Here is a 23,787-nt window from a genome sequence, read left to right on the forward strand (position 1 = left end):
AGCAAGGGTGGAACTTTGCTTTGCTTTGAAAAGGAAAGAGAGAAAAACCCCAATATGCTTCTGAATGTTCTTACAAAATGCTTCCAAATTTTGGAAGAAGTATTTTCATATGAAATGGAAAGTGACAGAGCAACACAGAATTCTTTGTCGATGTTTTTTTCTCAGGGCTGAGGTTTTTTTCTTTGTCCTTTTGTCTTTTCCAGGAAGGTGTGTGAGTTGATGCATCCCAAAAAAGGGCACACTTCTGTACATCTTCCTCCCACCTGTATGAAGTACAATATGCATAGTGTTAATATTTTTTGTTGTTTTCTTGGTAACATAAGTGAACACCCTGCACCGACTTCATCTACCAATGTGTAAGAGAAGATGAGAAAGAGAGAAAAAAAGGTTTTGATGTATTTGGGGTTTTTAAGCTACAATTCCCTGCTTAAATAAAAATATGCTTCAGCTTTCAGTGCTATTAATCAACTGAGCTTCAAGGATTTCAATATTCCCCTAAGATAACTATTTACATCCACTAGTCTAATAAGGATAACTAACTTTTGGTTAAAATCTTGTAAAGAGAAAACAGAAATTTCCTCTGGCAGAGCCATGTGTGTTTCAGCAACTGCAAGTATTCCCTGCAGTCCCATGCTGAAGGATTGTTTTGTTAATTTCCATTTCTCTTTGTTTCACCTTTTTAGTCCAATTTTTAGTCCTCTTTTCACATGATTTTTTCTGGGGGGATTCAGTAGATATGTTTTGTTTGGGTTTTTTTTAGCATGGTTTTAAATCCCTTAGGTAAATATTTTATGTATATCATGTTGCAGACATCCACAATTTTGGTTTTCAGTGGATGGCTTCCCTATGTGCTTATGTAGGCTCCATGCACCAGATACATTTCATTCCCGGAGATGCCAGCATGATATCTAACTTCTGTCAACTCACATCCTTCATGAGTAGTACAAGCTTATTTCAATAATATACCTTGGTCTTCCTCAGTCGTCACTATCCTTTCACTGCTAGCAGTTGCAGAAGGTAGACACCATCTATCTTCTCTGCTCTAGGGTCTGTCATTTTCAGATATTGTAATATCACTTGGCCTATCATACTAGGTGGTCTCTAGAGAAGCTACCCCATGCTTTGGCTTGTTCTCACCAGAGAAAAGTTTGTTTAGGTAACATAATTTCAGGCATTTTCAAAAGATATCACCCAGACAGGATATCTTCCAGCAAATGTTTATTCATAGACATAACTTTAAAATGTTGCACACATTAAACCAGCAACCTTCTGCATTACTAGCACAAACAAAAACAAAGGAATTGAGTTTCTTTTTCAAACTATTTTTTAAGTCAAATGTTGGTGATGACAGTGCTCCGTTGCCATAGAAGGATTGCAACCTCACAGATCTGGCTTTATTACTAAAACTTGCAAAAACACGTTATAAGTAGGCATTTATATATCCCCACACATGGATGAGTCAGTGTGCTCATGTCATGTGAGCACAAGACAGGAACAAGGGTCCCCAGAGCTGCTAAACTAGCTTACTCTCTAACCTCAGGCAAGCATATGTAATCACTTGATTACGAGCACTCTTAAGCCTAGGTTACTCTTCTGTAGATCCACCACTAAAAAATGTATGATTCTGTCTGGGAAGGTCCCTTTTCTTTATTTTGGGAAGGTCTGTTAAACTACGGGCCTGGAGGTTGTTGATGACAGTGCCAGATGAATCATCAGCCATTGTTTCTGAGAACAGTTTGCAAACAGCTCTGAGGACAGTCCAGCTCAGGCTCTTCCTGTTCCCTGGAGGTAAAGTCAGGCAAGAACTTACCCTGGGAACATAATGTATTCTGGGTTCCTGTGAAACAACTGCCCCTACCCACAGCATGCTTCATGGGTGAAGAGGTTGTTTGTAAGACAGCTGGAGACCAGACAGCTATGGAGCTTTGAAGTGCTGGAAGCTGGGCAGGAAGCCCATGGAGCACTGGTGTGAGATGGTAGTTCATATTTACCACGTCACCTTCCTTGCCTATAAGGCAGACTGTGTGTATTGAGTTAAATGGAACTGCAACAGACTGTGTTTGGGAGCTTCAGTCAAGAGATGGGTGATAACTCCCTAATCCAACTATAAAGACATAAATCTTCTCCTAAATAAATGTAAAAAGATAGGTTTTGCCATTGCTATTTTCAGAAGCAGTCTGTCCCTGCAGAGCACAAGGCACTACTAGTCAACTTGACAGTAGATTCTGGCAGCCCTCAGCAGAGAAGGAAAGTTTAACCCTTCTTCTTGTTGATACTGTTTTTCTCCTTCTTGACTGAAACAATTGATCCCTGTGTTTACTTATCTCAGATATTAAAAATACAAGGGAAATCACTAATTGCATCTTTTGTGAAAGTTGGGTATCTAGAGAATAATCTCACATTTGAAGCCAACAGTCTGTTGCTATTTTCCTGCACATGGTCATGAAGAAAGGCTAGATATTTCAGACCTTGAGACATTTACTTTCTTGAAGGGAAACTTGATGAATTTGATACACGAGGAAGAATTAGGCATAGTTGAAGTTATACATGAAAGAACTGAGATAGGTTTCAGCTAAAGCTCATTTCAGTTACCTGCTCTGCCATAACTTCCTATATAATTTGGGCACAGCCCTACAATGTACCTCAGTTCTTCATCAGCAAAAGAAAATAAAAGTCTTCTCATAATCTAAGGAGCAGTCAGGTTCAGTAATGGGAAATTAAACATATCATCCATAATTTGTCAAGGTGGAATGAGCAAAGCCAACAACATTAAAGCATTCACTGTTAATAAACCTTGTATGTGGCTGAAGTCAACAGTATCGGTATAGATGTTCATATTCTGTAATGTTTATAAAATTCAGTGCCATCAAAAGTGAATCCATGCATAGCGTCATGTTTCTTTCCAGTTTCAACCACAGTAGCATGAAGACCAGGACATGAGGAGCTAGTAAGTTTTTTTACTGTAACTGTCTTGATAACTGTACCTGGACATAGAAAATGTGAGGTGGAGTTACAACTGCTCAGGCCATCATTTTATAGTAGATCCATACCAGCTTTTTGCATGTCAGATAGTGTATTTTACAACCTGCACTTGGTTGTGTAGGTCTTTACTTACCTGTGGCTGAACTACCTGTGTAAGTTGCTGTGGCACTCCACCAAACTGTATCTAGGTACCTAAGTGCAAGACCCCAGAGTACAAAATAAGTAGATTGATTGATATTTTGTTTACTCAGCCTTATTTTCTCAGACTAAGTAAGACTATTCTGAATGCAGTTACTCTTTGCAGCACAGCTGCAAAAGGGTACCTCACAGTGACAGGAAAGCAAGGCTACTGCTCTGGTCCTACCCCCAGGAGGTTCATGGGAGAGATCGTCCCAAGGGATTCAGCACAACCTGTGTGCCTGCCTTGCCGCTTCTCACTGCTTCCACTGCCAAGAACAAAGAATGAAGCTTTTTGTTTCAGAGCTAGTGTGTCCATGAGCTTTTCCCTGGAGAATTGTGCAGCTGCAGTGTGATATGGCTAGAGATGGGGAGGAGAAAAGTTTAGCTTAGCTTTGCCTCCCTGGCCCTGGGCAAAAGTTTTTTTATTACAGCCAAACAAGAATTTGCACCTCTCATAAAACTGCATTTTTTCTCTTTGCCGAAAGAGAAAAATCACCCCCTTCTCTCAGCAACAACTCCTTCACTTAAAATGCTGTGGATCATTGAATGACTGTCTATTTGCACTTTTTGATTGGGATCAGCAGCATGTGTTCTTAAAGAAATAATATGTTCAATTAAAAATAAAATTATTCAGGCAAGTTGCAGTGTTACTTGAATAGATTACCCATGTTATGTCCTCTGTCATTCCTGGCCACAGCACCATGTCTGAATGGAGCAACTTTCATTCCACAGGTAACCAGCCCCACTCTGCCTACTTAAAGCTGCCTCTGTTCTCTACAGAATCTGCTTACCAGCCTTTCAAAGGTGAACACACTAAATCTATCCTTACTGCCTAATTTATTTGACTTTTGTATCAGCTTTGGTTTTGTTTTATTTGGATTATTCTACCTTGCCATTATGCTGCATAATTGAGAGCTGATTATTCTGAGAAACTGGCAGCTGTGAGAGGTGCTGATTTAATAGCCCAGAAGACCTGATTCCTTAAGTTTATCTGCAGTGGGGCTGAGCACAGGTAAGGAGAATGCAAATTGCCCACAGGAACAGCTCCTCATGGCAATTTGGAGTGAAGTTCCTGGAGCAGAAAAAGGTAGTCAGCCTCACTGCCCATTCAGTCCATAAGGCAGCACTACAATTAGAGGACGTTTCATCCAGTAGATGCCAAAGTGGGACAGTATTCATTTGAACTAAGGAAGAAGAAGACCATATAATTGGTTCACTTCTGGATAGGGAAAGAACAAAATATCCTAAGATTTGGCAAGTTATACTTAGATATACCAGTTGTCTATAACTGAGGTTGTCTTGTAATCAAGCCACAGTGGCTCAGAAAGATCGAAGTGCACAAGGAGAACTGGGACTGCTGATGTCTCTGCAAAACCTGTTCTGTTGGCTTCAAAGCTGTCAGTCTGGCACCTCCTAAGACCCTGCATGCATTGTATGACAGCAAAATGAAAAAATTGACTCATGGGTGTGGTTGTATAGTAGTGACAAATTTGAGACTAGAAAAAATCCCCACATCCCTTTGTTAATGATCCCCAAATTTCTATGCAAAACAAAAATAATCTCCCTGTTTCAATAAGATACAGTAAACAAACCTGATGCTAAAACACACCTGGTTGAGTCAGACAATTTTGGAACAAACCAAAACACCCTATCCGCCATAAAAGATAAGGCAGTTTGTTTTAAGAAAAACAGGATATATAAATAAGGACAATCAGAAGACCTTGTCAGAATTAAAATTAGTCAGACCAAATACTCTGAATATTGCACAAGAAAAGGAAAAAAGGCTTTTATGTATTGAATATGAGAACAACTTAATCTACCTGTAGATTCTCTAAATTACCTCCCAAACTCCCAAGAGAAGCTAGGACTAGAATTTAAACTCTTCCTCTCACATGACTAGAACTATACTGCCAGCTACATGCATAGCTGTCAATAAGTTATGATGTTAAGGTATTCCTACCCATCTAAAACACTAGACAGATTGGGGGCGGGGGGGGGGGGGAAGGTGCAAGGGGTGTACAATTTTATTATTATCTCTGTAGTTGTTTCTAAGTAATTTGGCTCAAAGTTCTAGAAAAGCCTTCCAGCCCCAGCTTTTCCAGCTGAAAAAGGGCCATTTCCGTTTTCCCAGGAAATCACTGACCTTTTGCTTCATTGTATCCCTCTGGAGAGCTTCTTATACAGTGTGTTACCACTGAATGAAATGCACTGTGTGCCCTTGTCATTCTTGCTGCATATTTGTACATGAATTTCAGTTGCTGATGAAAGCTATACGTGACTCAAACTTTCAATCTCCCTCTGTTCATCCTCATATATTTTGAAGTTCCATCTCCTGTAGATAATTTTTGTGTAGGAATGGAGGCAGAAATGCTGAAATGCCATAATAAAAGTTCTTATTACTGTATTTGTAGTTAAGTCAAAACCAGAAATTGCTAAGAATCCTGTTTCCTTGAACTTGAATCCTATTCTCCGACCATATCTTCCCAAACCAAGACAATGGCATAGTTCAGATCTTCTGTGGATTGAGAACTGAGTTTTCCAGTCTTTATCAAAAGATATCCAGCTAGAAGTAAAAAAGGTAGCCACAGTACCTCCTTGTAGGTCTAATATATATATTGCTGTGCTTTGTCCCAAATATTCAATTCTCTTTCAATCTGGAGCACTGGAACACAAAGAAATTAGACATCTTACAGTAAGTAATGGAGCAGTTTGCCTTTCTGAGTGAAGGTTTCTTCTCAAGAGTAGCCTCTTGGATGCATGAGATTAGTAACTATATGCTCAAAGCATTAATCAAAGTCTAGGAAGTGGTGGATACTGAAATAGAAGCCATTACAAATCTACTATTTTATCGTCATCCTGCTCACATTTGATATTAAAGTGGTACTGAACTCCTCATTTTCTTTTTCAACTTAATGTGCAAAATAGTACAAAAATGTAACAAAAAATTGTGTTTTAAAAATATATAAACAAGGTGTCTTAATCTGAGATTGACCTGGTCTATACTATATTCCCTAATGCCATTGCCAACCTGAAGTCAGAATCAACAACGACTTTCCTGCATTTCTTAATCTATAAATCAGATCCTTTAATCCTGTTATACATCTCATACATTACAAATGGCCATCTTAGTGTCCTTACACATGCTGTTTAGTCCAACCTTCTCCCTTCTTGCCAAGCAAAATGTAGTGGAATGACCATCCCAGCTGACAGCTACAAGCAGTTTCATCAGGGTTTTATTCTCAGTGAAAGCTCATCTGAATACCATTCATGCTCAGTGTCAAGTCAGACAATTTTGAAGTTTTCTTCAGTAGAATTCAAATTTCCAAACTAACCTTTCCTCCCATAGTTCTGTCAATACTTTATTATCTCCATTTGTATGTCTTTTAGAAATCATGAATTTGCAGCCAAAATATCCTAGAAGTTTGCAGCTTCCTGGGATATCCATGAGTTTGCAAGTCTTCATCCTTGGGAATGTTCTTCGTCCTTGGGAACATCCTGAGTGAGGACAAGGAACTTCTTATATCAAAGACTGAAAGTCAAGGCTTCTTTTTTCATTTCAGTAGTTTCAATATTCATGACAGAAACTACAAATCTTTGAATGAAACCGTATTGTAACTTTCCAAAACTCCTTGTAACAAATTTGTTTTATACATTTACTTTCAGGCCATTTCTGAATGGCATTTCTTCAATTAACTCCTTCAGTTTCACAGGTTCTTTATTAAAAACTGCTAAATGTACGTGGGACATATGCACAATATTGCTCAAAGTCTGCCTTAGCCCCAGGGCACTAGCTTTTCCTAAACTACTCAGAACATCTGCTCATGCTGGGCTTTTGTTTTGGGGTTTGGAGTTTTTTCTTATTATATTGTCTTCAGTTTGAAATACTGTTCATACAGGACATTTTCTTTGCAACATTAGGAAAAGTTAATTCTATCACCCTAAAACAATCTAAATGATAATGCAAGAAGTGGTTTTTTGCTTCCTATAGAGGGATGTTACATATGTATATAGAGGGATGTTACATATGTATACATTTATGTGCTTTCTCTTTTTTTTTCCCCATGAGGGTATTTTACAGCACTCTGGCAACAAAAGAAATTGAGGAAAATATTTCAAGTCAGTCACCTCTCCAAAAAAGTATCTCACTCTTTTCAATAATGTTTCATTCCTCATGTGAAAAAGAGCACTCCTCACATTATGAGCTGTATTTCCACAGATAATAGGGATGCTAGAGAGGATACTAACTCAGTAACGTGAGCAGCAGAAAGTACTCAAGAACTGTGTACTGTAAATAAGAATGTTTTCTGTCTTCTACTGACACTGACTTCAGACTCATTCAGAGAGTAGCTTTATTGAAACTTCTGCTTTGATTCTGGTGAAATTTAACTTTTCCATTACCACTTTGGGTTCTTTAGTTGTTTAGTTTTGAGGTTTTTTTAAATTCATTTTAATCCCATTACCCTGTTTTATTTAGAAATTATTTAGGCCTAGGTGCCTTGTAAAATTGTGTTCTTTCAGTCTTCATTTTCTGTGGTTAAATTTTGTGACACTTAGACAATCCCATCCCTGCTTCCATCCATCTCCTACCACAGTTCCCCACATTAGGGTCATGATTCATGCTCATTTCTTTATGGTTTGTTCATTTTACTTATAAATATGATGTTCAGGTTAAATAATCAACTATGCTAAACATTGTATTAGTATATATTATAGAAAATCCCTTCCCTGAATGACTTCAATTTAAACAGCAAATTTGAAAGAAAGAAGTGGAGAAAAGGGCAGAGTCTCTGAGAAATTCAGCAATTTGCAGTCACAAGCCAGGACTTGAATTTCAGGGTCCTGTAATTCTTTTATTTCAGTAAATCTCTCTACCCTTTTTATCACAGGAAAGAATCATTACATCCAGAAATAAACAGAAAAAAAAAGTTTGATTCTCAGGTCTTTATTCACTTGATGATGCCACAACAAGTTGGTCAATGACAGTGAGTCAAGTAAAGAAGATCTTGATTTAATGTTAGAGTACCCTAAAAGGCAAGTTTATAAAATGGGACAATTCCTTTAAAAAAAAAAAAATAAAATCTTTGTCTTAAAGATGAATTTAACACAGGTACAGGGACCAGGACTTTTGCTTTTTATCCCCCCCCCATGTCCTTTGCTGCTCCAAGTGCATTTTGTTCTTTATAGTTGCCTAAATACTTGTTGTAGGGTCTGTTATGCCGCCTTCCTAACCTGAAAAAGAAAACTTCCAAGCAGCTAGCCTTCTCTTGGGAAAGGTAAAGTTTTTATAGACAATGAAAGCTACTTGTTCTGAGGTTCAGCATGAGAGACCATTTCAATAAATGCTATGAGCATATACATGGGAAAATTAGTTTTCATTTCCTCCTAACTATATTTGAACAGGCATGTGAAAGGAAATGTAGTGATTCAGAAAGTTAAATGTAATTCCCTTTACATCAGAAGAATCCTGGTGGTGGTGGTGGAAATACGTGTTTTAGATGGAATGGCAGATTAAGAATCAAAAACCTGTCCCCAGTCAGCAAGCAACTCACTGAGCGCATTTAAATAAGCCACTGAAAACCTCTGTCACAGTTTCTCCTATATATCTATTTCTACCTAAAGAGTTATCTCAAATACAGGTTTTAACGAAACTTAAGTGAGCTTTTAAGTGCTTTTTACATCTTCAGAGGAAAGATGCATGTGTCATATATTACTAACAGAAGTCATCAGAATAATACAGCAGACACAGACACACAAATTAATGTAATTCATCTGTAAAGTTTCATTATACCTCAAGTTATCTAGACAGTAACCTATTATTCCCTTTCACTCAAAGTATCAAGAATCTTATCAAGGTTTTATGTGATTTTCTCTATGAAGTCTCTTTGCAAGTGAATAAGGGCCCTCATCTTTACTGCGTACAGGTAGGATTAACATTATTAATTTAGGATATAAAAAAGATAGACTACATCCTATATGTTGCTATATATTTCTTTTAAAAACTCCAAGAGCTAAAGTATTCTTCTGGTCCTTCTGTTACAACTAAACCAACAGACAACTAAGTGTGGGACAAGTATTTTTGTAGCCTAAATAATGCTATGCAGCATTTATCTTAGAGGTATCCAAAATTCACCCAGTCCCATTCCTATTAATTCACAATATTTACCTGTAGTAAAATTTAATTTTTACATCAAAACATTGACAATATATGTGGCTAAGGCATATATGCCCTCTGAAAAACATGTAACTTTATTGACATGTTTAGTGGTATACTTTCATATTTATTACTATAGCTATTCAATGAGAAACTTAGCAGAGTGTCTGTTTTAGGATGTTAGCAAGGTTCTAATTTCACATGAAAAAAAGTTAAAGTTGTACCTCTTCCCAAAAAACTCAGATCATTTTCCTAAACCTACCTGAAAATATCTTTCAAAACACTGGAGCATGCACACACTTAACTTTAAGCAAGATGTATTTAGAAACTTCAAAAGCATGGATTCGCAAATGCAGCTAGCATCTTTCACTCATACTGAAACAAATTCCTTATGATATCATTAGATTAAGTGTCCCATTCTTGTAACACATATGCACAGGCATAATGCAAGTACCTTCCACTTTTGACTTGCCACTGCCCTGTACCTCTTGTGACCACTGACATCAGTACAAGTCAGGTGTATAGTTATGATTTTCTAAGGGTTCATCTGTTTGCATGCATAATGTGCATCAATGTTGGTGACTATAAAAAGAATGGAGCAATGACAAATCATTTTCATGTATCCATGCTTCCAAATAGGACCATCATGATCAAGTTCAGCACAGCAATTCATAAGAGTAGTTTATTAAAGAAGTGTAGCTACAATCAGTCTCTAAATTGGTTCACCTAGTGCTCGTACAATATCATCACTGCTGTAATCAGCAGTAGTAGTAATTCGCCATGGTTTAACAAAAGAAGTCAAAGCATTTTTTAATGTTAATTTTCCTTGAGAACTAAGGAGCTTAACAGCAGCTAAGTCACAGTTAGTTTTATGGTGAACCTAAAAGATAATAATAATGAACTGAACAATAATAACAACAGCGCACTTACGTAGCTATGTGTACTTAGAAAGTGCTGTACACATAGTAAACAATTCATTTTAATTAAAAATACCTTAAAAAGATTAAAGGACACTTGAAATAAGTGAGAAGTGTTGCTTATGACCTCAGCAAGAGAAAGATCTGTCCCCAAATACCTTTATGTGTGAAAATTATTACTGCAACCTAAGCTTAGGGAAAAGTAATGCTTAACCACATGGAATAAGCCTTTGGAAAACAGTAAAACTACTTGCACAAGTAAAAGCTTTAAGATCAAGCCCTAAATTATATGTTACAGCTTTTTCCTTTTTTTCTCTTTTTCATTATTTCAGAGATATCAATGTTTCAACATATCAGGAAAAAAATCCCACTGACTTTACTACTGAACTCTCTTAGCAATTTTTATGTGCTTTCTAAGAAGGTGCTTGCCTTTCCTGAATTGTTTGGTTTCATGTCAGCAGTGGTACTCACAGCAATAAAACAAAGAAGCTTTTCTTTTTTGTGCAAAACCACACCTTTCTATTTCTAAGAACGGGGCTTGTTCTCGGCACTCCTGCCACCTACCCTCAAGAAAAATGCTGCATTTCCTATCAGAGAACTTCCTTTTGCTTCTCATAAGAAGGAGGTTACCAGTAAAAGAGTAGTATGCTGCACCAACTGAATTTCACAGCTTCATTTTACTTTGTTTTTTCACACTTTGCCAGGAGCTAATCCTCTACGGTGGAGGATTGCTTACTGCATGCAGTAAGCAATCAAGACTACACTTCAGCTCCTTCTCACAGCTAAAGGCCATACCACCTCATGTTAAAATTTTCAGTCCCTTTCCCCATGTGACTATACGCCCTTCCCTCTTTTTCCTTTCATAACAAATCTACGTGGACTTGGGATGTATCTCTCAACACTGCTTTTCATTTTTAAGAACACTAAATTTTAATGCATACAACATTAAACTCTCGAAGGCTATTTTTCTAATGCAAGAGCAATTCTGTACCTAACCGATCCATGCAGTGCTACAATAATCCTAGCCAATCATTGCTATCCCTACTGAGAAGCAGGAAAGATCCCTCTGGCTAGTGAACTTCATCAGTTTCCTAACCATTTTCAGCAACCTGTTCCAAAGATATTTTAACTAAATGTATATAAAACATCCTTTCTGTTTTTCAGAGGTATATTAATCTCTTCTTAATATTCTCCAGATGCCACTGGTGATACAGGGATATCTGAGAGCATACCATGTCTTTAGCAGGCATTCTGTAAGTGTGTAAGAGCACTGAAGTCTTCATTTCTGGACAGCAGATTTTATGAAAATGAACAAGGAATTGCTACTTGCATCTAATACCATTTAAAATTTTCTATGGAAAAGGTAGGAAAGTGTACCACTTAGAGATGTTATGTTCTCCTTTGTAGAAGGTGGTACAGAAGAATCATAGAATCATAAAATGGTTTGAGGTGGAAGGGAACTTAAAGATCATCCAGTTCCAACCCCCCTTGCCATGGGCAGGGACACCTTCCACTAGACCACATTGCTCAGAGCCCCATCCAATCTGGCCTTTGAACACTTCCAGAGATGGCACATCCACAACTACTCCGGGCAACCTATTCCAGTGCCTCACCACCCTCACAGCAAAGAGTTTCTTGCTATTATCTAACCTAAATCTACTGACGGTGCACTCAGTCCCTTCATCTGTGTCATTAATGGAGATATTAAATCATGGCTAGGCTTCATGAACGAAGATTTGGGAGATATTAAATAACACTGGTCCAAATACAGATCCCCGAGGGACACCACTCATCACTGATCTCCACTGGGACTCTGAGCCATTCACCTCTACCCTCTGGATGCAACCATCCAACCAATTCCTTATCAACCTAACAGTCCACCCATTGAATCCATCTCTGTCCAATTTAGAGAAAAGCATGTTGTGGGGGACCACGTCAAAGGCTTTGCAGAAATCCAGATAAATGGCATCTGCAGCCTTTCCCTTGTCACTTGATGAAGTCACTCCATCATAGAAGGCCACTGGGTTGGTCAGGGAGGACTTGCCCTTGGTGAAGTTGTGCTGGTTGTCCCAAATCAGCTCCCTGTCCTTCGTGTGCCTTAGCATAAATTCTAGGAGGATTTGTTCCATGATCTTCTCAGCACAGAGGTGAGGCTGACAGGTCAGTACTTCCCGGGGTCCTCCGTTCTACCTTTGTTAAAGATGGGTACAGTGTTACCCTTTTTCCAGTCACTTGGGGCTTCACCTGACTGCCATGACATTTCAAATATCATATCAAGAAGACAGCAGAGTAGAAATTGGAAGTGGCAGCACACAGAAAACTGTAAGAATCCTGCAATTCTGGATTACTTTTGTATGCCAAGATATCCTGTTTGTAAGGTTGGGCAAATTGGGTGAAAGTGTTTGGTGGACTGTCTTGTCAACATACATTTAGGAGTAGTTTTCATGAGATCATTGCCTGAAGAAGAAACTACTATTCAGGATTTCAGTTTTATCTTTTCCAGCAAATGCAAAATGCCAGGGCTCTGGGCTTGAGCAGTCATTTTAGAGGACCAAAGTTTAAGCTCTGGAACACAAGACAAAGATTTTTAAACCAATATTGAGGGTGAGAAAGGGGCAAAATGGGAGATTTTCTTGTACTTTATGGTCCCAAATTGGAAACATGAATCTCTTTGATATTTCTGATATACTTTTGTATTATAACACTTCAAGCCATAAATTCAGACAGATCTGGTGGGGTTGCAAGCAAATTAGAGCTGTCTGTTCAAGATGTATGAAGCTCAGCCATAGTTCACAGTCACAGTGATTGTATTTTCCAAAGCATCCTGTGCAATGTGATAACATGAGCCTCTATCAGCCAGCAACAAAGAATAACAAGATGTCATTGTGGATGTTATTTCTGAGAGGCAATTATAATTCACTAGTATTTGCGCAGATTACTGAAAACAGGTGTGCAGCAAGGTTGATTCCACTCATTTGTATTAATAGGTGTATTGGGGTACAGTACCTTATCACTTTAATTAATTAGAGTGAATTGAGTTAAAGAGTTGATTAGCAACAAATAAAAATTAATGAGGGACCATGCAGTAAAAAGTAATCCTTATGTGTATCAGGTAAGCAGAAATACTTTGCTACCTAAATCAGAGACCTTTTCCCTTTTCCCCTGCAATAGTTGTGTGAATTTGCACACTATGCTGGGAAAGCATTGCTGCCCAGCTTTCTCTAAATGTTTTAGTCATATTTGAAGGTATGAACAACAACAAAACCAACAAACCCTCCAATTTCAGGTCCCACAGATAGGCAAAAGCTGTAAGCAATGGATAAGCTTTCCAGGCACTAGGAAGGACACAGCTAAACTAGCAAACCTGGCCTCACACATTTTGCTTTTCTATGTCCCACTTGCATTACACAGATAAATCCTTCACACAGTCTAGAATATAAGACATCTAGCTCAAACTGTTCTGGGTAACAACAGTTACTCAGTTACTCCCCTTGACGATGACTTTTTTTTTTTTTGCTAGTACATTTTGAGTCCCTGTCATGTGCAAGTACATCTACATAACACAAATAAAGTACTGCTTTAATAACATGTGTCCCTTTGTGTTGAAATATCTGAATCACAGAAATTTGCCTGAACAGGCAGAGACTTGTGCAGTCCACTCCTATGCCAAAATATCTTGTTCTCTACAATTGTTCTGAAAGGATTGTCTCAACTAGTAGAAATTTCAAGGCATGTGATTTCTGCCACTTGTCTTGCAGAGGATTTGACAAACCTACAATTTCGAGAGTTTGAAAGGCTTTTAACACCTATATTTTATGCTCAAAAGATCACTCCATTGACCTTAGTTTTGCTGAGGAATGCAAAATATGGCAGCTAGTTTTCTCCAGTGTTCATATGGTTCAGTTATCTGTAGATAATTACACAATCCCAGAGTGGTGGACCTTAAAATGAACAGTCAAAGATCATTTAGGCCATCTCCCTTACTCAAAGCAGGGTCAGCTAGAGCAGGTTGCTTAGAGCCTTATCCAGTCAAATTTTGAATATCTCCATGACAGACTCCACAACCTCTCACGGCAACCTATTCCAGTATTTGATCACCTTCACAATGAAAAGGTTTTTTCCTCTGCTGAAGTGGTCTTTCTTGTGTTTCAGTCTGTGTCTATTGCCTTCTCTCTTGTCACTGGGCAACACTAGAGAGAACACTTGAGAAAAGTCTAGCTTCATATTCTTTACTCCCCCCACATCAGATATTGAACACAAGAATATGGGTGGCAATATGACACACAAATGCACCCCTAAGTTCTCTTCTCCAGGCTGAACAGTTCCAGCTTTCTCAGGCTCTCCTAGGATAAGAGATGTTCCGTTCTCTTAATGAGCTTCATGGTCCTTTGCTGGATTTGCTCCAGCATGTCCATGACCCTCTTGTACTGGGAAGCCCATTGCTGGCCACAGCATTTCAGGAAGGGCTTCACCCATGCTGAGTAGAGAGGAAAATCCCCTCCTTTGGCCTGCTGGCAATGCTGTTCCTCATGCAGACCAGAAGGTGCTAGCCTTCTGTGCTGGAAGAGCATGTTATTAGCTCATGTTCAACTTGGAGTCCACCAGGACACCTAGGTCCTTTCTGTCAAGCTGCTTCCCAGACAGTCATCCCCAGCATTATTGGTGCCTGGGGCTGTTCTTCTCTAGGTGTAGGACTTTGCACTTCCCATTGTCAAACTTTATGACATGGCTGCAGTCCCACTTCTCTATCCTGTTGATGTCCCTCTGAATGGCAACACAGCCATCTTGTGTATCATTCCCTCTGAATTTTCCTTTGAGCAAAGAATATGCATTGGACCACGGAAGTCACTAATCCAAATTCAATTGAATTATATCTAAGATCAGACTTGGCTTGACCCAATTTGTGTTGCTCCACTGGCACAAAAAAAATCATTGCAAGGTTTTTGAAAATTATGCTAGGCCTTGCAAAGCCTGTGACGAGGAGAGTGGCTCTGCTGGTGTAGATGCATCTTACATTTACAACGACATAAATACCTTTTCATTAACTTTTTAACTCAGAATAACAGACATCTCCTAAAATTGAACAGAAAGGGGAAAAAGCAAACTACTTTTCAGAAGTTCAGGAAACTAGGAAAATAATGTGTGTTGATCATTGGCTCTCTTTGGGTCTGTGGGTAAGCCTCTCATCTTTACATGTCACGTTTGATGCAAATATGAAAGCTGATAAGAAATAGTAATCTTACTGGCAAATTTAGATTTAAAAAACTCATTCCCTTTGCATCTCACCTATCCTGATCCATATACTTCACTTCTACAAGTGGTCAAGTAATTTTCTCACTTGTGAATGGCTTTTATTGTTTTGACAATATTAGCAACATATTCTTCAACATATTTAATTCATCTTAAAGTCATCTGCCTCTACCGCTCAGCTTGCTTAAGTAGCAAGTTAGTTATGCACATAGTAGTCTTCTGCACCCACTGTATCCTGAAGAAAGTGTAATAAGCTGGCATACTGGCAGCAAGGGCAGTAATGGTGGGCCAAAGGATTTATTACCAAATAACTCCTGCATGACAAAAATCTGAGAAAGGGTCAGGTAGAACCACTACAGACTAATCCTGGAGTTATTAAGGGGCAATAGCAAAGCAACACTATACAAGATGGAGAGGCTTCCCACACAGAAAAAAATAAAACCAACCATAAACCCAACCCCCTCAGGGTTCATGCTGAATTGAATGACTCAGCTTTTTTACCTCTTCAAAATATAGAAGATTTATTATTTCTAAAGTATTTCAAATCAAAGAATCATAATTTTGTCATGAATCACTAGTGCTATTTCCTGTGCAATATTGATGTTTTCTTGGAAGACATTCATCCAGATACCACCCAGACTCAACTTTGCTAAGATTTTGAGATCAAACGACAGATTAAGTAGGATGTCATGATGAAAAAATACATTGTAATGATAGGATGAAATGACTCAGACAATATATACCAGATCCTAGTCGAGATGAATTTTATGGTGAACTAAGGAAAATATTTGTATGATATAGAAAGAACAAGTAACAAAAGGCTACAAAGAACCTTATACTCCGAGGTCCTCATTTACGAGGTGTATTATACATAATCCTTACTCTCAGAGGTTTCAACCACCATATCTGACAGAGCACTTGAGGAACCTTCTGTATTCCAGGATAATCCCATGACCCAGCCAGATATATGAAAGCCTGCTCTCACTTTTAAATCAGACTACAAATGCCATATACATCTATGGTAAGCAACGTCAGAATCATGGCAAAAGAAACTCTCAGGCTTTCCTTTTGGACCAAAGCTATTGAAGAGAGATTACTGGAGAGCTAGGGACTGTCTGGACAAGTAGATATGTCCCTGAGGCTGTGTTAAATATGATGTACCTCCAAAATCCACTGAGAATACAAGGTGAGAAGCATGCAGTCAGCCTCAGTGTCATTCTTGTAGGAACATAACACTGAAGGGCAGTTATTTCGGTCTCATTCTGCTTTAGATAACTCTCACTACAGTTTTGGTACCCCTTTTTTTACGCCAGTGGGTTGCAGCTAAAACATCTTGTTGCAAGATCACAGAGGTCCTCATGTGTCAAACGCTTTCCAGCATTCAGCTGGCTATCATTATTTAGCATAATAACAGCAACTGACAGCCACAACTTCATTTCTAGTATAGCAACTTTCAAGTTTTTTTTTCTGGAAATGTCTCCTTAGGCTCATGATATGCCTGTAGTTCTGAATTTCACTTTTGAAACTGAATTTCCAGTTGGCTTCTGACTTCTTGCATTATTGCTATAATCATAGGGTTTGGAACTGGCAAGTTTAGAAGTTCATCTCCACATGTTCAAGGTCATAAACTAAGAGAGAGCTGATAAAGACTAGGCAGAAGTCTGAAACTGCACTGGAAATATGAAGAAAGTAAAGATTCTAGGGTGTGTTGATGAAAAGATAAAGGCATAACAGCTCAGGGAGATTCCAGATCTTCTTCTGGTTAATACAACTATGCCCTCTTGTCAGTACCTTGCAGTCTCAGGATGGGACAATTAATAAAAGCCATCCTATACATCTGCTTTGTTTGTGGAGAGGTACATGACGTTCAGAGTTCAAAATTCTGACATGGTCCTTAAAAAGAAAAATAATTAATAATCTGGCTACGCTGGAAAACAACACTCTGAAACCAACCAGGTGTCTTCTTGGCACAGAAGCCCTTTCAGATAAAAATCAAGCTGGAATATTTGGGTGGGTTGGGTTTTTTCCATTTTGTTTTAATAAATCTCTATGACTGTAAGCCAAGATTAAACAGTGAGAAAGAGATGAAGTATTCTACCCAGTTTCACAGTGCCCGTAGGCTATGCCAGCTACAATACCTTTCAACGCCATTCTATGTCCCATTGTGAGGAATAAAAAACTAAGAAGCCTTTTTGGCAAAAGTGACTGAGTCACTAAGGATAAAATAAATGGGTTTTGGAGAAAAAAAAAAAAAGCCATGGTGAAACAACCTGCAGCTGACACTGTCTTCTCTAAAAGAGCAGAGTCACTAAACTCCATAAAAATACTTGAGGTAATTGACCATAGGCAATCTCTGGTTTCCTGTATAGTGCAGAAACACTGACCTTTCTTTGAATACTCAGGCTTCTACAAAAGGCAGGCAAGCCAGACATTGTTCTTACAGGCTAAGGGATTTCCTTCTATCTCTTAAATATATAATGATCATGCTTACAGGAGGTGTTCCAGTTTATCTGGGAATTAGGAAAAGCAGACTTTTAGGGGAAAGGAAAACCTGTAGACTAAGTATATTGTTTGTAGTGACTCAAAATAACTAATCAGCCAGAGAATGGATGATGAAAACACATGACTGGTGTCATGTAGTATGATCTACTAACTACAAGGAATTGTGAGTCAAGTTACAAGGTCTAATCCTAGCCTTGACAGCCTTTAGTTCATGTGGCGTATTGGTTTCTTTTTGTGGCCTCTCTATTCATTTACATAAGTTTTTTCTATATGTAAACATGCAAGATTAGTTTTCATTAAATATTGGGTTTTATTTTTTTTAAATCATTGTTAGGGTTTTTGCCTCAACTCTGCCCTCAGCTCTGGAGGTAAAAGAAGGATTTCCATTTTCCTTTAACCACTTAAGTATAGATTCTTCTGCCTTCGTTTCACGGTGTAGATCCTAGAGCCCAATTTCTCTTCACTGCTGAACCCAGTGTTTGTGCAGCACCTAACACAAAAGGAGCCCTCATCTAGTACAGCAGTCACCACTGTCACAGCAGTTACTACCACAATAGCAACAACAGGGTATCCAGAAGTGAACTTAGCAATCACTTGTATAGTATTTTTGTAATTTTTACTGAATTTCTTCCTTCAGATTCAATTAAAAAATGCTTAAGCAATTATTCGAATGACAGGATAATTAAATTGTGAGATTAAAAGGCATTTTGATTTTTTTTAATCATCAGCATACATATAACAGGTTCTGCTGCCTATGTTGTTCTCATTTATGCATCCTGTCTACTGCTAAAATCTTTTTGATGTGGACAACGATCGTTTCAATGGATATTATTAGTTTCTTGTGTTCAGCATAATTGAAGTTATTTTAATTAAGTCACTTGCAAATGCACTGATTAATAGCAGAATGGTTAAGAGAATTTTTGCAGTGGTAGAAAGTAGAACAGAAAAAAAGGGAGTGGGGGAGAAAAAAACAACCCAACACACATTGGAAACAAGCTCCAGGGCATTGTCCCTTCCCTGCCTAGGCACTTCATCATGATTTTGAGAGATTGTGCAAAGAGATAGCATCCCTCAGCCTGACAAGTCCTAAATTATTACACTTTTGCATTATTTATTTTTCTTTACGTGTGCCCAAATCATGACACAGGCATGAGTGAGAGAGATTCAGTGTGTGTATATGTACACAAACACAGTATTAATATGATTATTCATAGTTGCATCACAGTAGTACAGGAGTACAGATAAATCAAAGTCTCTTCACCTATATTCACTAGGCCAACAGTCCTAAATCCGTAACTCACTGAAAGGAGGGAATATAAAGTATTGCCTGAAGGAGGCCTGTGGCAAGACCAGGAACTAAGCTCAGATTTCTGAAGGTCCACTCAAATGCTCTGAAGATGACAGTATTCAAGAGAAAGAATAAAGTCAAATAGGAAAGAAGGGTTAAGGTATGATGCTGTGTGAACTCAAAGAGCTTAAGTGAAGGTCACAGCTCAACACCTGAAGAAATTTAAGAGTCCAAGGATTCAGCCTTTAGAATTAATTTTTTTCTAAGAGCTGGTTCATCATTCATAGCACTAAGGAGAATGATTTCTCACAATGAATATGAGCAGATGCTGTCAATTCTCATAGTTTCATATGACTCTGATGGAGTCAGATCAATGTACATCAGCCAAAGATCTATCCTGCACTGTGCTCATGTATTTGTCACTTGTGTGTAAAAGTTAATGAGCACTTGTAGGCTAAAGAAGAATTCTAATTCTGGATAAGAAAAGGTACAATTTCTTCCTTTCCAGTGCAGGGGGAGATCATGCCAAAACTCAGCTTGAATCCAGCACTTGTGTATTTCATTTTCATCCTGACGCAGAGACACTATGTCATGTTGAAAAGTTGCACATGTTCTGTCTTAAAATCAGAATGACAGTCCTTCTCTCTGTCACTGAGGTACTGGAAATTTATACATTTTTGAGACACACACAGTTGCTAAGAAAATTGGGACAATACCAGCACCTAGAGAAGCTCTCCAGTGGCAGTATTTTCCAAATTTAAAGTTCTACACACAGAAAATAAAACAGTAGTTCAGAAAGCAGAGCACAAAAACAAACATACTGAAAAACAGCCAACACACACATGCACCCTCCTTGTTCTCCTCACACTCCCCAAAATCTCTTTAACATACTGTGCAAACATACTCTTCAGTTGTCAGCCCTTCAAACAATGAAAGCCTCCTGTGGTATTTAAAGTTAGAACATTACTACACAGTTGAGTAAAATTTCAAGGCGCAAAAGAACTCATTCAAAACTCATTTCTGTACCAGTATGTAAAAGAATGAACCTCTAACAAAAAACAGTGAGATGTAATCCACAATATCCAGAATAATTTAAATATATTATTACACTTACCTGAACTTTTCAGGATAATACACATATCTGGTATTGCAGATTACTGCCTATTGAGGGAGCCCAGTGTTGAAGTTTCTGAAATAAAGATGAGATACACCACATATTTACTGAACATCCATGCTGTTCTGTACATATAACTTTACTCTGGTATCTTATCTTAGAGGAAGGAAAAAAAAAATAAAAAACTTTGAAAGGCAGTTCTGCTTTTCATTTAATTAAGATATCAATTTAAGTAAAATAAAACTGTTATTACTTTACGAGAAAAGGCTTAAGTAGCAAACGATGGAAGAAAGAAATGAAAACATGTCTCATTGTCTTTACTTCTTCCTTCTAAACATCATAGGTTGAGCAAAGTTTATGTGCTGCCTAAGGGCAGGTCATGTCTATTAAAGGTTGTTGTGATCTCTACTTCCACTGACCAGACCTGGTTTTGTTCTAGACTTTGTAACATCTGGCTGGTTTTCATGCCATGAATTCCCTAACAAGCATTTCCAAGCATTTTCAAAAAACTCCTTTGCGCCCCTGTTTGCCTTTCACCAAGCAGCCAGACCAAAATAGAAAATTATTACACTCACAGAAATGGAATCAAAACATTACATAAAACTCATCGCAGCCAAACTTGAGAAAATTGTATTGTTCTTCGTTTGCAGTTAGAAACTAATTCCACAAACAATGGCGAAGTAATTACTTTCTGTAATATTACTGTGAAGCAGTGAAGATTTGAATAAATGTACTGAAGCTCAAAGCCTTGATGGCAGGACAGGAATCCATTAAGGCATTCCTAGTTACTCCTCATTTCTACCTCCTGACCTTAAATCAGTATCTGAAACAGATGTTCTGTTTTCACCACCAACACCACTTATTTGGTTTTGTCTTTGCTGTTAAGACTCTACCCATAATTTTCAGAGGCAAGAGACAAAGCTGTGTGAATTCATTCTCCTGCCTCCTTTTTTTGTAATTTGCATTGTATTATCTCAAGAATCCACATACAAAGCCCAGAAAGCTAACCACACAACAGTGAAAAGCTAAGCAATAGAGTTGCCAGCATACAGTTCACAAATCCTTATGTATACAGTTACCTTTTACTGTATCCATTGGCTAAAGTCTTGTACACAGCAAAAGCAAAACACACAAGAGTGCTTTAAATAAAAATAAAATAAACTGAGTCTGCCTATACTAAATTGGGAGGAGCTGTTGACTCACTCAAAGGCAGGGAGACCTGAACCAATTAGAGGGCTGGACAATCACCAATCATATGACTTTCAATGAGGGAAAGTGCTGGAATCTGCACCTCGGATGGGGCAACCCCAGATGTACATACAGACTGGGGAATGAGATGCCGGAAAGCAATGCCATGGAAAGGGCCCTGGGGGCATGAAGATGGTGAAGGCTCTAGAGGGAAAACTGAAGTCACCTGGTTTGTTCAGACTGGAGAACACCGAGCGGGGACTTCATTGTAGTCTACAGATTCCTCTTGAGGGGAAGCGGAGGGGCAGGCACTGATCTCTTCTCTGTGGTGACCAGTGACAGGACACAAGGGAATGGCCTGAAGTTGTGTCTGGGGAGGTTTAGGCTGGATGTTAGGAAAAGGTTATTCACCCAGGGGGTGGTTGGGCTCTGGAACAGGCCCCCCAGGGAAGTGGTTGTAGCACCAAGCCTGACAGAGTTCAAGAAGTGTTTGGACAATGCTCTCAGGCACATAGTGTGACTCTTGGGAATGTTTGGACAAGCAGGCATGTGGTGGGAGTTGGATTTTGATGATTCTTGTTGGTCCCTTCCAACTCAGGATATTCTGTGATTCTAAGAGTCAGTATTGTGGTGTTTTGGCTCATTTAAAAAGAACATCCCACATTTAACATAGAAGCGGGTGAAAAAACAGTGAAACAAATGCACAGATAAGTCAGGTAGGGGTGACTCCATGACAATAAAATAAGGTGCAAAGAGTAGATAGTTTGCAGAGCTAGTCTTTGATGTCTGTGGTCGTCTTCCTAAACAGTAGCTTCAACTGTCCTCCTCTGCAGATGAGTTAAATGAAGAAATGCCCTGAGGACAAAGACAAGAATCTTGATTTTTACGAGGCTGTGAAAAAAAAGAAGAAAACAAATGTTGACATGGCCCAAAAGCAACCAGAGAGAAAGTTAAAAATAACAATATTCTGACCCTAATGCAAGGATGGGTTTGTGAGTACAATGACAGAGAGAAGAAAGATAGCTGGTTAACATGATCTACCTGATCAACTAGTTTTAATGGTGTAACCAAATATTTTAAAACATCTGAGACAAAAATAAATAAGGACGTGCTGGACTCCAGGTACTCAGAAATTACTTTCACCATAAAGCTGTCAATGTTTTGCCAAAGAAGTAGTTAGTTGTAATGACTGCCACCTTGGCTCAAGTAAAATGACCTCAGCAGTGTCACAGTGGCTATACACCCAGCAGAGAGGAATGATTTGCAGTGAAATGCAGGCAGGATAAACTGGCAGCCCTCAAGGGGATGATTATAATCCACAGTGTGTACTTCTGCAGTGTAAGCAGTACAGGACAGACCCTTTCAGTCTGTTTTTGCTGTCGTGCACTCTCAAAGCTCCTGGGGTTCCCTGGCAACACTGTCTATGTTTGTTCTCGATATAGGTGGCCCTTATACACGTAGCTCCATGGAATATTCCCAGCAGTAATGAATACTTTCCCAAGAAGGGTGCGTGGAATCACATGTGAGCTTGACTTCAGCTGAATTATTTGTACATCGAAAGTTAAACACATGCAGAATCGTGTTTCCAAGTACTGAGCCCAACTGAGTATCACAGTGTAGAGAAAAAGGCTCTCTTTGCAGCTCTCCTACTGCAGCATTATAGGTTACACACTTCACAGCAAGTAGCAGTGTCCCCTTTTTAATCTGGCCAAAATCAAAGCTCTTCTATCCACTTTACTATGAAAGGAAGCATAGCTATTTTGTGGAATAAAACTATTATTCCATCTTATACCTGCAGGAAACTGGAAAACATTTGATGTTGTTTTCCTTCTCAAAGATGTGATTTTCACAAAAAGTACTAGTGTCTTTTCTTGTCTCAAACCTCTCCCTCCCCCCAAAACCCCCAAACCACCCTAGATTTTCTTGTTGCCACAACTCTCAACCCAACCCCAAAAATACTTCGTAAACACATGCTTTTTCAGGCCTGTGTTTAGCAGAAAATAAACAAGTGTTGAAATATTTGCTCTAAAATTAAAATTTCTAAAGTAGAACCTTGCTTATAAAAAAATAAGTATGTTAGAATAGTGAATGTAAGAAACAAGCAAAAATCTCTGCATTTTGAGGTATTAAACAAACAAACAAACAAACCAACCTGCACATACATGGAAAAAAACCCAATTACAGAGCCACAGCTTATCTCACCTGAGTGCCCATC

General features: G+C 38.6%; 1 long non-coding RNA gene across 1 annotated transcript; it reads right to left on the reverse strand.

The window, feature by feature from the left end:
• Positions 1-61: 61 nt before the first annotated feature.
• LOC116788018 lies at positions 62-21,943 on the reverse strand. Its single transcript, XR_004357521.1, has 3 exons — positions 21,799-21,943; positions 20,385-20,459; positions 62-263 (listed from the first exon to the last, which is right to left on the reverse strand). It is a non-coding gene; the product is annotated as an uncharacterized LOC116788018 (long non-coding RNA).
• Positions 21,944-23,787: the final 1,844 nt, after the last annotated feature.

Source organism: Chiroxiphia lanceolata, chromosome 6 (assembly GCF_009829145.1).
Source record: "Chiroxiphia lanceolata isolate bChiLan1 chromosome 6, bChiLan1.pri, whole genome shotgun sequence".
Lineage (NCBI taxonomy): Eukaryota > Metazoa > Chordata > Aves > Passeriformes > Pipridae > Chiroxiphia > Chiroxiphia lanceolata.